The sequence below is a fragment of the Rousettus aegyptiacus genome, unplaced genomic scaffold, assembly GCF_014176215.1.
Source record: "Rousettus aegyptiacus isolate mRouAeg1 unplaced genomic scaffold, mRouAeg1.p scaffold_m13_p_9, whole genome shotgun sequence".
In the NCBI taxonomy this organism is placed as follows: Eukaryota; Metazoa; Chordata; class Mammalia; order Chiroptera; family Pteropodidae; genus Rousettus; species Rousettus aegyptiacus.
The window spans coordinates 13,261,306-13,276,679 of record NW_023416312.1 but is presented as its reverse complement, the minus strand read 5'-3'; the positions used below and the strand labels follow the sequence as shown (position 1 = coordinate 13,276,679).

The 15,374-nt window shown below is 33.5% G+C and overlaps 1 pseudogene; it reads left to right on the top strand.

The window, feature by feature from the left end:
• LOC107502419 overlaps positions 1-14,861 on the top strand; it is a 37,623-nt pseudogene extending 22,762 nt beyond the window's left edge.
• Positions 14,862-15,374: the final 513 nt, after the last annotated feature.

The window sequence follows — 15,374 nt, the reverse complement described above, 5'->3', positions numbered from 1 at the left end:
TACAGATAAAAATCATCTGGTCAATACTCTCTTCTCCCTGGTTGGAGGATTATTTTATTTTATCCTAAGCTGTCCAGTACATAAACGGATTCAGCGCAGTATACTCTTAGTTGCTTTTATATTTTCTCATTAGCTTCATTATTTTAGCTATACTTTATTGAACACTTGCTTACTCTGTGCAAGGTAGAGTAGTAAGTGTTGTATATCTTTTTCTCATTGAACCCTCACAACTTCATATTTGGAGGCAAAATATAGATTTAGAAGTTAAGTGACTGGTATTTAATAGACAATTAAAAAATACGTGTCCAGTCTATGCCTAACATTCTTTCTAAATACGCCTTCCATTTCATTTTTTCTGCACTACTATAGTAAAAAATCAAAGATCTGAACTAACATTAAAATAGATTAAAAATAAGATGGATTGATAAAGTGATGGATAGAAATGTGATAAAGCAAATACAGCAAAATGTTATTTGTAGGATCTGGATGGTGTGTATATGAGTGTTCATTGTCTGATTCTTTCAGATCTTCCATATGTTTAGAACTTTTCATATTAAATGCTGGAAAACATAAATGCTTTCTTGTCATATGCTTATGTAAAGGTTTCTCCTGTAATGTTGGTCCTTGCCTGCTCAGCCAGTGTGTTTGTTGTTCTATGATTTGTAGCACCTTGCTGATATGTAAGGAAATATTGCATAGTGGCCAACAACACAGTGTCTGGAGTTATATCTTTTTACTTTTACTTTTTGGTTCCTCTACTTACTAGCATTTGAATTTCAGGAGTCTTCATTTGCATATTAGGAAAAACATCATACCTACCCCATGTGATGATAGTTTAAATGAGAGGATAAATGGAAGTCACTTAGAAAAATGACTGATATGTGTTAAAAAGTGCAATAATTATTAGCTATTATTATTTAATCTGATGATGCAGTTATAGATATTGCTCATTTTCTCTGCTGTACTATTCTTAGTCAAAAGTAGCCTTCAAAAGCCAAAAGACTGTAGTACTTTAATTTTAACCGCTGACTTTACCCAAAATATAAAATATTGGTAGAGTCCACGTATGTCATATTTTTGGGGGTTTTTAACTTTTCTAAGTTGGAATATAGTTGAAGTTAACAGCATCTTGAAATAAAAAAATACATTAAAATTTGTGGTCCACTCTCTCCAATTTCAAATGTTAGTTATGAGTTGACAGTCATTAAAATACAGTGAGAGCAGTTAATTGCTAATGACTTTTATAAAACTGAAATGATTAGTTAGAATATGTTGCCTAGCAACCCAATTATCTATCTATTTTGGCCAACACCAATTCTGCTCAAAAGTAAATGAATTACAACATATTTTAAACAAATACTATAGCATATCTCTCCTTTGCAAAAATAAAATTAAAGCATCTTTGCCATTTGTTTGTAAAGGGATTGCATCAGGTAAAATAATATTTACTTAATAAATGAGGTTGTGAGATCCAAACCATAGCAGAACTGAGTACTGATTCAGGAAATGTTTATGATTTAAATGCTCATAGAAAAATAAGCAAGCATTTTCATTTACATGTCTACTCAAACAGTATGCTATAGCTGGCAGTATCTTCAAATGAAAACATCTCATATTTCTGTTTTTCCCAAATGCAAAACAGAGTGATGATCACCAATCTAATGACTGATCAATCACTCACTTAAGTTGGATTTTAAAACCCAACCTTGTTTGGAAAGGAATCATGACTGTTGAATATTTTGAACTCAATGTTATTAAAATATGGAACAGAAAAGAATTTTCAGTTTTCTAAAATTGTCAGATTTGTTATGGATAAGTATATTTTTCAACATTTACAGTTCGTAGAAACATTACATATGGCTAAAAAGGGCAAACACAATAGGATGGTTTCTGTATTCCATATAAATTCCCATTATAACTTCTGAAACTAGCTCACATACAGCAAGTGCTCCATAAATATTTGTTGATAATGATAGACTGCACATTTTGTATGCACTAATGTCAGTGCATGAGCACATTGCTTGTGTTTCTAAAACCAAAGTAAGCAGTAATGTTGACAAATGACCACATTCTCAGGTGCTTCTAAGTACTGGTAGCTCAAAGTCAGGGGACCTCATCCATTTATCAAGACTGTAACTTAAATTCAGCTGCAATGTATTTGTCCAGCTTGAGCATTTAAGCATAAACACCATTTATCTGGAGTTACTTCTCTTCTCTTTAGATAGGTCTTGGGGTCAAACTTTTTTCTCAACGTATTCTGGACACATTCAGAAGCGCTGGCTTCCATATGAAGTATGAGGTTGCTATATCCTAAAAAATGAAAATAATAATTGAGGAAAAAACCTTTCATTCCATTTTGTGAAGTTAAACTAGTTTATCGCAACAATTTTGCTCTCACTTTATGAAACCAGAGAAGCTATCTTCGAATCTTATTCCACCTGTTTGTGGCTTTATATCCTTGGACACATAACTGAACCCTGCCCAAATGGTAAAGCCAACTGTAAAATGCTGCTACTAAGAATTCCTATCTCATAGAGTTTTGTGAGAAACAAATGACATAATGTATATTACGCATGTAACAAAATATCTGGTATATATTAAATACTTCAAATTAGCTAAAATGCCAATTTGCAGGTGTTTTATTTTTAAAACATTCACATCAGTAGCTATTTTCTAATCATCACATTAGTACATTTCCTATTATTCCTGATGTTTATCCAGTCTCCTTCTTGCCCAATCCTTTGTAGCTTATTATTTCTTTAGTTTTCCACATGTTTTTCTGTAACCAAGTAGCTTCCGTAGAATTCGAAAGAAGAGGACCTCAGTATTACAGCTTTTAAAAGCTTTACATTCTGGAGATTTTCAAATTAATTCAGAATCATAGAGAAAAGTAAAATTAACTGACTCTTTATACTTGGAGGTAGCCTCAAAGTTATCAACGTTTTCCAAATCTTGTTTATCTATTTCCTGGGAACTAAGATCAGCTATATCAACATGCCTTAGTTGCTTTATTTTCTTTCCAGGAAAACTTTGCTTTGGAAAGATAAGACTAAATTAGTAAATAGCTTTATTATTTGCTTCAGGAAATTCCTACAAATCACTTTATCAAAGATCATAGTCTGTTCATCTAGGCAAAGAGCTCACTTATTAAATAACGATTTACCTATGAAAACTTGCTCAAAGGCCCTTGCTACCTCACTGTGTCCACTAGTCCTAAATTAGTATATTACGAACTTTGCCCAATCCCATTCAATTCCTCTCTTTAAACTACTCAAGCCTGAGACACTGCTATGACTATATCAATATGGTGTTCTCCCTTACTGAAATGATTTTAAGCAAACAATATTTCTTTATTAACGGATTATCCGATGATATTTTGTGGAAATCAATGCCCATATATATGATGTGTGTATATGTGTGTAAGCAAAACCTTCTTGGAGAAGTTAAAGGCAAAACAAAGATCTATCATTTCAACTGTAAATTTTTTTAACTAATTAATTTTTTTATGCTGACATTGCTTAACAAAATCCAGTAAGTTTCAGCTGGACATTTTAACAGTAAGGTGTATATATATTTACATTGTGTGTTTACCTCCCATAATTAGATTTCTTTCTGTCACCACATATTTGAGCCCTTTTACCCCATCTACCTCCCTCATTCCCCCTACCCTCTGGTAACCAATAGTCTATTGTCCATGAGTCTCTGTTTGTTTGTCCTGTTCATTTGTTGCTTTTAGGTTTATATCCCACGTATAAGTGATATTAGGTGATTTTCAACTTTTTCTGTCTGGCTTACTTCGCTTAGCATGATTATCTCGAGGTCCATCCATGTTGTTGCATCAATTGTAAATTTTTCACTTGGCATCTCTAACTGATCAGGGTGTTTGCATTAGCACTTTCACCTTGATATTATCATACTTAAATAATTAAGGATTATTTCTTAATATCAATTAATAATCAATATTCAAGTTTTCCTGATTACCTCAGAGATGATTTTTAAATACTTTTTTCTTTTAAATTTGAATTCAAATACATTCCATACATTACATTTGATTACTAAGTCTCTAAAGTCTCTTTTATTCTTTGACACTATCAGTGTTTTTAAATGCCATTGTTTTGTTGGATAAACCAGGTCACTCGTTTGGTAAAAAGACTTATATTCTAAATTTGACTTTTCCTTTCTCATGGAGTGCTTTTGCTTTCTATTCTACATATCATCCCCACCCCCATATTTCCTGTAAACTTGAGATAGATCTATAGGCTTTATTATAGGCTTTATTATATTCAGGAACAATATTATGACAGAATATCTTATAAGTGGTACTTTATATTTCCTATTGTATCATATTAATAGACACATAATGTAGGATTGTCTAGCTATTAGGTATGCTAAGACTAATATCTTGGTTCACGTGATATCAGTGTTATAACTCCCTCCCACCCCCACCCCAATTATAAATTTCTCCATCACAACCTTACCTAAAGGTTCGGGCATCCATTGACATTTATTGGCTACTTCCATCATTTCATTTGATTTTAAAACTGCAGTTTTATAATATCGCTGTTCTTCTTGTATTTATTGGCTGAAATCCTGTTACTCTGACATAGAGGGTTTTTTAAAATTTATTTATTTTAATTTGTTTCAAGTATACAGTACATTGATTAGACATTTATGTAGTTTATATAACGATCCCCCTAATTGATCCTTCTCTCCTCTGTTTTTCCACCTAGCCAGTATATCCATGCTAACTGCATTCCCTATGCTGTGCTCCCCATCCCCAGGATCATCTATCAACTACTAATTTGTACGTCTTTAACCCTTCACTCCATTCTCCCAGCCTTCCAAGCCCCCTCCCCTCTGTCTGTCACCAAATTGTCCACTATCTTTGTAAGTCTGTTTTTGATTAGTTTGTTCTTTTTGTACCTTAGATTCTTCATATAAATGAAATCATATAGTACTTATCTTTCTCTGACTTATAGAGTTTTTATGGGAGATAAAAAATAAATTTGGATTATCTCCTTTATCAGTTCTCAGAGCAATGAAATTGTGTCCTAGCAGCATTTAGTGATGACCAGTAGGATTATTTGAGCAACATTATGAACTCATTGATTTTTAAAATTATACTTGATGTATTTGCAACTGAAACAAATCATTCCTCATAGGGCAGTAGAAACCTCTTTTGATCAACTTGGGGAGACTTGACACATTTATAATACTGGATATTCCAATACATGGTCAATTCTGACTTAACATAAACTCTTACAATCCATTCTGCATTCTTCCTTGTTAATGACTATTTTAAGTATTTCTGTCTGTAAAGTGATTTTCACCCCAATTTTATTTTATTTTTATAAATCACATTGTGCCAATTATTTATTTTTGTCTCTAGCTATATCTATATGATTCTGGTATTTACTTTATTTCACTAAATTAATTGTCTCTAAAGCCATATAGATTCTGACATCATAGTCTTGTCCTTTTCTAATGTTTCATTCTTTCCTTCTCTCCCTCTGGGCTTGCTTTGCTTAAATTAATGCTGACTCATTCTAACTAATGTCTGAGGGAACAGAGGAAGAGAAATTTTTTTAAAAACAGCAATTATTTTGACTTGCCTCAGATGATTTCAGAAAATCTATTTTAGTTATCAGTTAATAGTTTTACCTGTTTTATCTCTTCATCACTTGGTTAAAAAGCTTTCATTTTAGTCTGCTTAGCAGATAAAGGCTAGCTATTCTTTTTCAAACTTCAGTTGTTCAAAAAGAACAAGTTCAGAGAAGACTTTACTTTTTTCTTCAGGTTAGCATGTCTGAACTCAAATGTTATTTGTCACTTTCAAAATGTTTTCTCTAGCTGAACTGGCATTTCAGTTCTTTGAGAACATCCTGCCTAATTTTCTGATGCATCACAGAAATTTTATTTAAAATTAAGTGAACTTTGATATCTCAAATCCTGTCTCCGTTGAAGATTTCAATAAAGTGTTTGATCAAAAGGTCTTGACACTTTGAAATGGACTGTGAATTGTTGTCAGAATCTGTACAATAAGGAAAAAATAATCTACGTGGAGTCATAGTTTCTACTCATGCACAAGTACCTTAAAGCCCTGAAATTTCTCCTTAAAATAATTAAAATGGGAGAGAACAATGATTCAAGAGAGAACAATGATTCAGGAGAGAACTATGATCCTCAGCACTACTGACATTTGGGGCCAGATTATTATTTGTCGTGGGGTGTTCTCCTGTATGTTGTAGCAAGTTTAATAATATCTCTGGCCCTTACCCACTAAATACAGTACCACCCACCTCCACCCAATTGAAACAACCAAAAATGTCTCCAGATATTGATGAATATTATATAGTGGGCAAAATTAACACTGATTCAGAACCACTACTCTTCTATGTAAAGAAGAATCTTTGTTATTGTTAATTTGTCTCCCTGTTCCTGTTAGTGAAGGAGCTATAAAATCGAGCTGAGGAGTAGTGGCTTAGTCAACCTGGAAGAAGAGTTTCTCAAAGAATTTAATATAAATTCCTTGTTCCCTAACCCAACTCATCTCTGGGGGGCAAAGCCAAGATAACTGGTCCTTCGTATCTAAGTATACTCTCATGAAGAGGGGAAACAATCCTGAAAGTTCAAAGACAGAACATACATTTGGGAATAATAGCCCACATTGACCCAACCAACATTTCAGAACTACTTGATATTCAGAAAGAATACAAAAAGACAAATGTTATGTGCTGAAGTGTAAGAAAGCCAGGATTCACCAGGCTCAAATGAAAAGACAACAAGATTAACTAAAAGACAAGGTAGATAATTAGATGAAGCAAGACAAAATTAAAAATAAAATATTGTAGAGCAAATAAAATTGAGTAGAAGTTTGCAAATCTATCCTAGAAAAAAGTAAGAATAGAGTATGCAATATTGTGCATACTCATTTATTCAATGATAAGGCCCTTTGCTTTATATTTACTGTATTAATTTTCACAGCAGTTTATGAATTAGATGATATGAACCAAGGCAGCACTAATGAATAGTAAAGCCAGGCTTTTTATTGTAATACTCTATTACTCATGAGTTGCTTGAGAAGTTCTAAAAGGTTGAGAAAAAGGCAAAAAGATAACTAGATACAGAGACAGTTGTGCTATTGGCTAATGTAAATACAAAACAGAAAAATAGTGAAGAGACAAATGACAGAGAAACAATAACCTGTTGATCGCCGTTACAATTGATAAAAAGTTGCTTTTTCGAACAATTATAAAAATGGTGTGAGGGTGAAGATCAGAACAGTCACTGAACACCAGTAAAATCAGTGTAAGAAAAGCTACATCTAGATAATTTCGTCAAATGGGATACATTACAAAGTTGAATGTAAAAGTCTATATAACATCAAGAAAGAGAGACAAAAAAGATTACCTAGAAAAGAATGAAAATAAAACTGCCATTAAACTATTTTTTTTTCAATACTAGAAATGAATTTATACTTTTAGACTTCGTAAGGAAAACGTAGGGACTTGAAAATTTCATAGCTAAGATAAATGGTTTTCAATCATGGAGACAAATAATTTAATCCTTGAAGAATTAAGAGTTTAGAAAATATACCATCCATGCATATTTCTTCAAAGTGCTACTTGAAGACTTTTCTAAAATTAATGAATACTAAATTCTGGTTTAGTTTTGCTTCTTTCCTTTGACCAAGCTAGTTTGATTAGGATAGCTTATGCAGGCTGCTTGGAAATTATTTTTCAGTGCTTCTTTTATTTTGTATGTTGTAAAAAGATTTCCGCTTTTAAATATGTTAAATCTGCATGATTACATATCGTATGATTTCTTTATATTATTTTATTTTCTAGTATTTTAAAATGAAATCTTCACCTAGGAATACCAGGTGCTGTAGGAGTAAATAAATAAATAAATAAATAAATACAAATGAAGTCATTAATTTTTATAGTTTCTTTGTTGTCATTGGGAGTACTTAGTAGTTTAACATTCTTTTCTATAAAGAACAGTATGTGTCCTTATTCCCACTATTTTTAGAACATTCTTCAATGGAAGTTTAGACATTTTAACTTATTTATTTAGTATCATGTTTCTTAGGTTTGTTTCTTCTATTCATGATTGTTGAATTTTTTATTCCATTGTGATCACAGGGTTTTATCTGCATCATATTACATTTTTAGAATTCATATGTCTTTAGACATATGAGATGGTCATTTGTTTTTCTATATATCTCTCTGGTGTCTGAAAAATAATCCTAATTTTGCAGGGCACTGATTTTAAAGATAAATCTTATGCATAAAGTTATTTTTAAAATTACTTAGGTCTTTATAATGTTTTATTTGACTTAATGATTTACCAAGAATTGAGATATTGGTGTAAAAATCATATAAAATTTAATGTTTCTGTCCATTTCTTCTTGTGTTTATAGGTACTTTATTTTATAAATGTGATGTTAAATGCATATGGTACCCTTTGTCATGATAAAATGAGTTCATCATCCTACTTAAATTCTACCTTGAAATCATCTTGATATTAGTAGCATATCTTTTTGTTTCATTGGCATGGTATGTCTTTATTGTTTTCATTTATAGTCAATTCTTTCAAGGCAATTACTGAGAAAATACAAATTTGCCTTTTTAGTTTTTTGGTTTGTTTGTTTTCCTTGACCTTGAGAGTCATACTTTTATACATAAATTGTATCCCCTTTGAGTTTACTGGTAAAACTAATATGACTGGTCTTGCTTTTGAAAGGCCCATTTATTTTATTTCGTGATTTTAAGTTTCTTTTATTTTCTGTCATTGTACTCTACCTTATGCAAATTTTGATTTTTGTATTTTTATATCACAGATTTTTTTTTAAAATTAAGCTTATTGGGGTAACATTGGTTAATACAATGATATAATTTCAGGTGTACATTATCATTTGACATCTGTATATTCAGCTGTCAGTTTCCTTCAGCTACCGTATATTTGATCCGCTTTACCCACTTCAACTTCCCCCTAAACCCTATATTTGACCCCCTTTACCTCGTCTACCTCCCCCCTCCTCCCCAACCTCACTAGTAACCACTAGCATATAGTCCATGTCCATGAGTCTCTGTTGGTTTGTCCTGTTCATTTGTTGCTCTTAGGTTTATATCCCACATATACGTGATATTATATGATTTTCAACTTTTTCTGTCTGGCTTATTTCGCTTAGCATGATTATCTCAAGATCCATCCAGGTTGTTGCAAATGGCAGTATTTTATCTCTTCTCATGGTTGAGCAATATTCCATTGTATATATGCACCACTCCTTCTTTAGCCTGTCATCTATCGTAGGACACTTTGGTTGCTTCCATGTCCTGGGCACTGTGAATAATGCTGCTATGAACATTGGTGTGCAGATATCTTTTTTTGGATATGGGTTTTCAAGTCTTTGGAGTAAATACCCAGTAGAGGGATTGCTGGATCATATGGTAGATCAATTTTTAGTTTTGAGGAACCTCCATATGTTTTCCATAGTGGCTGTACCAATTTGTAGTCCAACCAGCAGTATCATGCAGATTTTTAAAAAAGGATTAGGACGTATGCTTCCTGTTTAGTATCTTTAGATTCCAGATATTAAGAATGAATTCTTGTTTAAATTGTTAGCCATTCTTATCTACATAATTGATGTTCATTGTATTTTAAATTCTGTGTCTTTAAAAATTAGTCTTTGTGAATACTTGCAATTCAAGATTATTTTCTATTTCCTTTAGTATGTAAAAGATAATTTAGAATAGAATTTCCTGATAAGAGCTTTCTTGTTTTGACTCTGCTGTAGAAATTACTTCACTGGCATTTAGAAGTTACAATTGTAGAAGAGAAAATTACAGTTGTTGAGAGGAAATAGTTCCTTCTACCCTTCTAGATTCTTTGGCTGTTCTAATAATCAAATTAACATAAGACAGATTACCAGGAGAAAAACAAATTTAATTACATACTTATAGGAGCTCTATAAGAATATGAAACCTCCATGCAGTCAGACAGTTGAGGCTTGTATGCTATCCAGAGCTAAGGAGAAGAGGGTAGGGAAGGGAGGAAGAACGTTTACAGGGCGATGGGAACAGCAAATGTTTGGTAAATAATAGTTTGCCTTGCCCTACAGAGACCATGGGACCGAGAGGAATTTGATCTCCAGGCCCTGCCGAGTTTCCCCCCAGCTTACCATACCTAGCCCATACTTTTTTGTAGTTATCTCTGGTGATAGTTCTCTTCCTGGACCAGGCCCTCTATCTAAATTATTTTAGGCAGTGAAGGGCGAGGTAAAAGATTTTCCGAATCATTTTAATCCTTGATTGTCTTCAGCTCAAAATAGTCCAAGTGCCAAAGTGACACATTCTGGGGAGACTTGTTCTGAACCCCCTTCACGGTAAATGCAGCCTTTTTTCTATTCCTTCCTTTGTTAACATGATTCTCTCTGTGTGATTATAGCATTCACTTTTTAATATTGGATTTGCATAACTTCATAATATAGGTTTGGGATGTAGTTTAATGTTTATTAAATAATCTAAGTGTTGAGTGTTTCAATTGTGCATATTTATGTTTTTCTTCATTATAAGAAAGTTTTTCCATTATATCTGTGTAATTAAAAGAAAAATTTCCATTTGTCCTGGTCTCTTTTTTAAGAATACTAATTTTTGTATCATCCTCTCTTTATGAGTAGACTCATTGTTGTCCTTTGTTACTAAATTACATGTAGTTTTCTCTAGTATACCTTAAATATCACTGATTTTTCAGTTTTTAATAAAAGATTTGCTATTACTGATTTATGCTTTTAATTTAAAATTTACAATGCTATTACCTTTCTTATTAAATTTATTTTCATAAGTTACCAGTTGCTTTCAAAGGGGAGCAGAATTTGCCACCCTAAAATATGCCTCTTTGGCATAAGGGTCATTTTGAACTGGTTATTTTTAAAAAGCAGTAGACAAGGGAGGAGTTCTAAAACCAAGTAGAGGTGTAGATGTCACCCTTTTGTAAGAGACATTTACATTTATAAGGGAAATCTCCATTTATAAGGGTGTCTCCCTCTCTGTACCAGGAGGGGGAATATGGCTTAATCTCCACAGTTTGTCCACTCTCCTGTTTATGGACACCTGGGATGTTTACAGTTTCGGCTGTATTATTCAGCTGTACTAGAGTTTCTCTGCCCACAGACTAAAAGAAAGTTATGAACAGGAGTTTGTAGAGGAAAAGGAATTCGTTTATTAGTATTAGCTCCAATATGGAGAGTGGGTGAGCTTGTGCTCCAAATTACCTGACTTTCTGATGGCTTACAAATATGGGGCTTTATAGAACAAAAATCATAAGACATCATGAGTAAGGGGTTTGGATTTGTGGGTGAAGCTGATTGGTCAAGAGTGAAGAAAGGGAAGTAAATCATAATTTCAGGTCTTGGGGTCAGCTTCAGCATCCCTTAATCTGGTTTCACAAAGCTGTGCCCTGGGGATCCTTCCACTTTAGGGCTCAGGAGCTGAAACAGAACTTAAGGCATGATGTTGTCTTCAGCTTAAGGAAACCTGCACCTTTTGATCACTAGTCAGGGCCTGGCCATTGTTTCTTGCTGCCTTGAGGGTTAATAAATGTAAGGAATATTGGTGAGGCTCAGGGGGCGTGCTGTGAAGAAACAGAATTGAGTGCTGGGGCCACATATTATATCAATTGTACATTAAATCAGGACCCTCGATTTCAGTTATGGATAAATTTACTGTGAATAATTTTCATATCTTATTGTGAACATGTTTTCATTTCTCTTGCTAAGTAACTGAGAGAAGTGTTGTGTCAGATGATGCATGTATAGTTAGTTTTATAACAAACTACAAGAACTTTTTCTGAAATGATTGTATCATTTCACACCCCCACCAATAAAGTAAGAGAGTTATAATTTACGATAACCCCATCGATATTTGGTTTTGTCGTTCTTTTAATTTTAGCTATAGTTTAAAAATATTAGGTAGCCAAGATCTAGCAATTTGATTTATACTTTCTGATGTTGACATCCTACTTATAGAGTCTCTCCTTAACCAAAGAGTAGATGAATGTATGTAATAGAATCTCATTTTGTTAGTGGACATATATTTTTCAGAGAAAATTCATCTCTGGTTTATTGGAACAAATGAGTTTTGTTTCCAGTCTTCACAAAGCAGTACTGATCAGCCATGTGTTTTTACCCACTATGGTGCTTTCGCTGTTGATATGTGTTTGGGAAAGAAGCCCTATTGTAAGTCAAAGAGCTTCAGACCGTCCAATATTGAAGATGCCTGGCAGGGTCCCTCAAAATAAATTCTGCTGGATTTTCTCAACACCCTTATGTGTCCGCTCCCAATATTCTCTTTCAGCTGGGACTAAAATGCATTGTATTTGGCATATTTGCTCCCAACATGGTTTTAATTATAAATGGTGTTTTGATCTTGATTTTCTATTATTGTCATTAATTTGGATGGGAAGTAAGAGTTGTACATGATCAATTACCTCGTTTCTCCCATTTTCTCATAGGGAAGTGTTTAAAAGGAAAAAAAATGAACAGATTATATACAATTTTTAAATTATGAAGCAGTATTATCAAAAGACGCATTGATTGCTAAATCCATTTTTATCATCATATTCTAATAGTGAGAAAGGAACTTTCTGCAATCCATTTTTCATCACTGTATTAATGAGTTTGGGATAATTTTGTTTTATTTTAATCTCTTAATTGAAATTTCACCCCAAGCAGGGTTTTCATATTGAAAATTATTAAGGAGATTTTCCATGTAGTTGCTGGATTGGTTTTGAGGCTTTAAATTTTTTTTCAAACAGGAACAATCAGTTTCAAAGCTGTGACATAAGAAAAACTCTTACTAATTCTAATGTACTGAAAATACAATTGAAGTTTACTTGCCAGCCTAGAAAAAAACTAAATGTACATCATAATAACTTTTCATTTTTCAAGGCAGAGTTTAGAATTTATATCTAAAAGTTAATGTTCTGTTACTAAAAATTCTGACATCTAGGCAGTGTTCTAATTCAGAAGGCAAACTGGTTGTCAGTACTTTTACTAAAAAAACACTATCCAAGATCCAACAAGCTCCTTCCTCTCTCCCTCCCTGCCTCTCTTCCTTCCTCTGTCTCTCACATAGTTTTTCTGCCTTTATTTCTATTTCCCTCTTTCTGTTTTTTTTCTGGCTCACTTCCATATATAGGTCCTGGAGGAAGTCTAATGGATGTTTGAAGATAACATCTTGATTTAAAAAAAGTAATCTGGTGGTGGATGGGCCTCCTTGAACCTAGTGGCAGGTGAAGGTACCCTGCATATCACGTCTATGAACAGGTTCAATATGCTGGTCCTTATAAACCTTGTGGTAGAGCAGCTGTTTAACCCATTTAAACTGGAAATGAATGAATACCAACCAAATGAGAATACTCAAAGGCTATTTATTCAGAGACTGCTATAGCAAGGGGGTCAGCCACTGTCACTTGAGTTTTGGCAAAGACTCAAAAGCAGGAAGAGGAGTAGAAAAGTTTTAAAGTGGGAAAAGGGGAAGGCTTCAGGCATGTACTCCATGATTGTATAGAGATAGTGGTCTGAATTCCTGTAAGTCTGATTAACAAGTAAGAGACTGGCTTCCCGGGCTGGTTACTATAAATAATGAGTTGATTTCCTGGACTAGTTGCTGCAGGTTGGGGGTCAGAGCTCTATTTTTATGTACGATCTGGCCATTGTCCATTCATATATTCAGTCTCTCAAATCCGAAGATTGAAAACTCTCTTTAATGGGTACGTAGTTTCAGGTTCTATAAGATGAAAAGAGTTCTGGAGATGAATGGTGCTAACGGTTGTACAACAGTATGAATATACTTAATATCACTGAACTATACACTTAAATTGGTTAACATGGTAAATTTTATGTTATTTGTATTTTATCACCATAAAAATTGGAACAAAAACAAAACTTTTCATAGGAATACTGAATGGAAGATTAGACACTACAAACAGCTCTCATCTCAAAGATTCCAGTATTTGAGCTGTAGTATAAGAATTTAGATGGTGGGGAATCACTGATAAATATTTTCCGTTAGAGAGCAATCTCTTTGGACCCGTTCGTTACCTTGCATTCACAATCAGATCAGATCACCTCCCATTCTGAGCACTCCTGCCAAAGACTTCGAATAGTTTATCAATAATCTCTATGAACAATGTAATGTTTATATAGAGACCATTGGGACTCTTCAGAACACCAGAATTATTGGAGAAGAATATATTAAAGAGCTCAAGAGCTACTGTGAAGCATTTTTCTATGGCTTGACAGTAAAACTTCCAGAACAGTTTCCTGTTTCTGCAACTTAATATTCATTTAGATTGAATGACCACACATAAAACCTACAGATTCATACAGGGGCATCTCTAAGTTCATAAAAACAAAGAAACATGCAAATGTCTTCTGTATCATGAGTACAGCAATGATTGGTCTTTACGCAAGAGAATCCTGGAATTTTGTCTTTGGACAAAGCTCTTTGGTAGATGGCACAGAAATAGTCAGCTTTGCCAGATATGGCAGTGGTTTTTATTTTTATATTATGAGTACAAAGTGAAGAAAACTTGAGAAAATATCTTCAAGTGCCTATTCAGTTGTGAATAACTATTATTTTCCTGAAATCACAAGTATTTTGCTACTTTGATCCCATAAGTGTTTAATCTATGAAATTGGACACAAGTTCGGACTCTGACACTACCACTGACTGGCAAGACTAATGCAAGGCTCTAGTCACCTGGAAGAACCAGACCATGGGCCTTTAGACCTTTGCCCCATCTGCTTAAGTAAGTTGCAGTGTGCTACTCTACTAATACACCTGGAGTCACTCTGAAACATGAATTTTATAAAATCTGTGGAAGCCATTGAGAAATGGAATGAATGTATAAGGAAATGGCTTTCTGTTCTGCAAAATAAGAATTTTCAAATAGAGATAAATAAAATAAAATACTTTCACATAAAAAAAAATTCGATAACTGCTGAAATAAGAACTTGTAAATAAAACTTAATCTTATTGGGTCCTTTGATTTAATAGTCTCCTTTTGCTTTCTAGTGCACTCACTAGAAAAACTGTCTCATGTGCACACTGTAAATGGTGCTATGTAAGTCTTCAGACAAGGAATGCCTAACTTGAAGAGTCTACACACTAGGAATATAAAAAGTTAATTGCACCAGGTTATGATATGAGGATTTTTTTTCTATAGAAAATAAATATCCAAGACCATGTCAGGGAGAAAATTTTTTTCCTCTACCCTTCTAGGTTCTTTTGGCTGGTCTAAACAATTAAACGGACACAGGGCAGATTTACAGGAGGGGAAAGTCATTTAATTTTGTAAGTATAGAGATC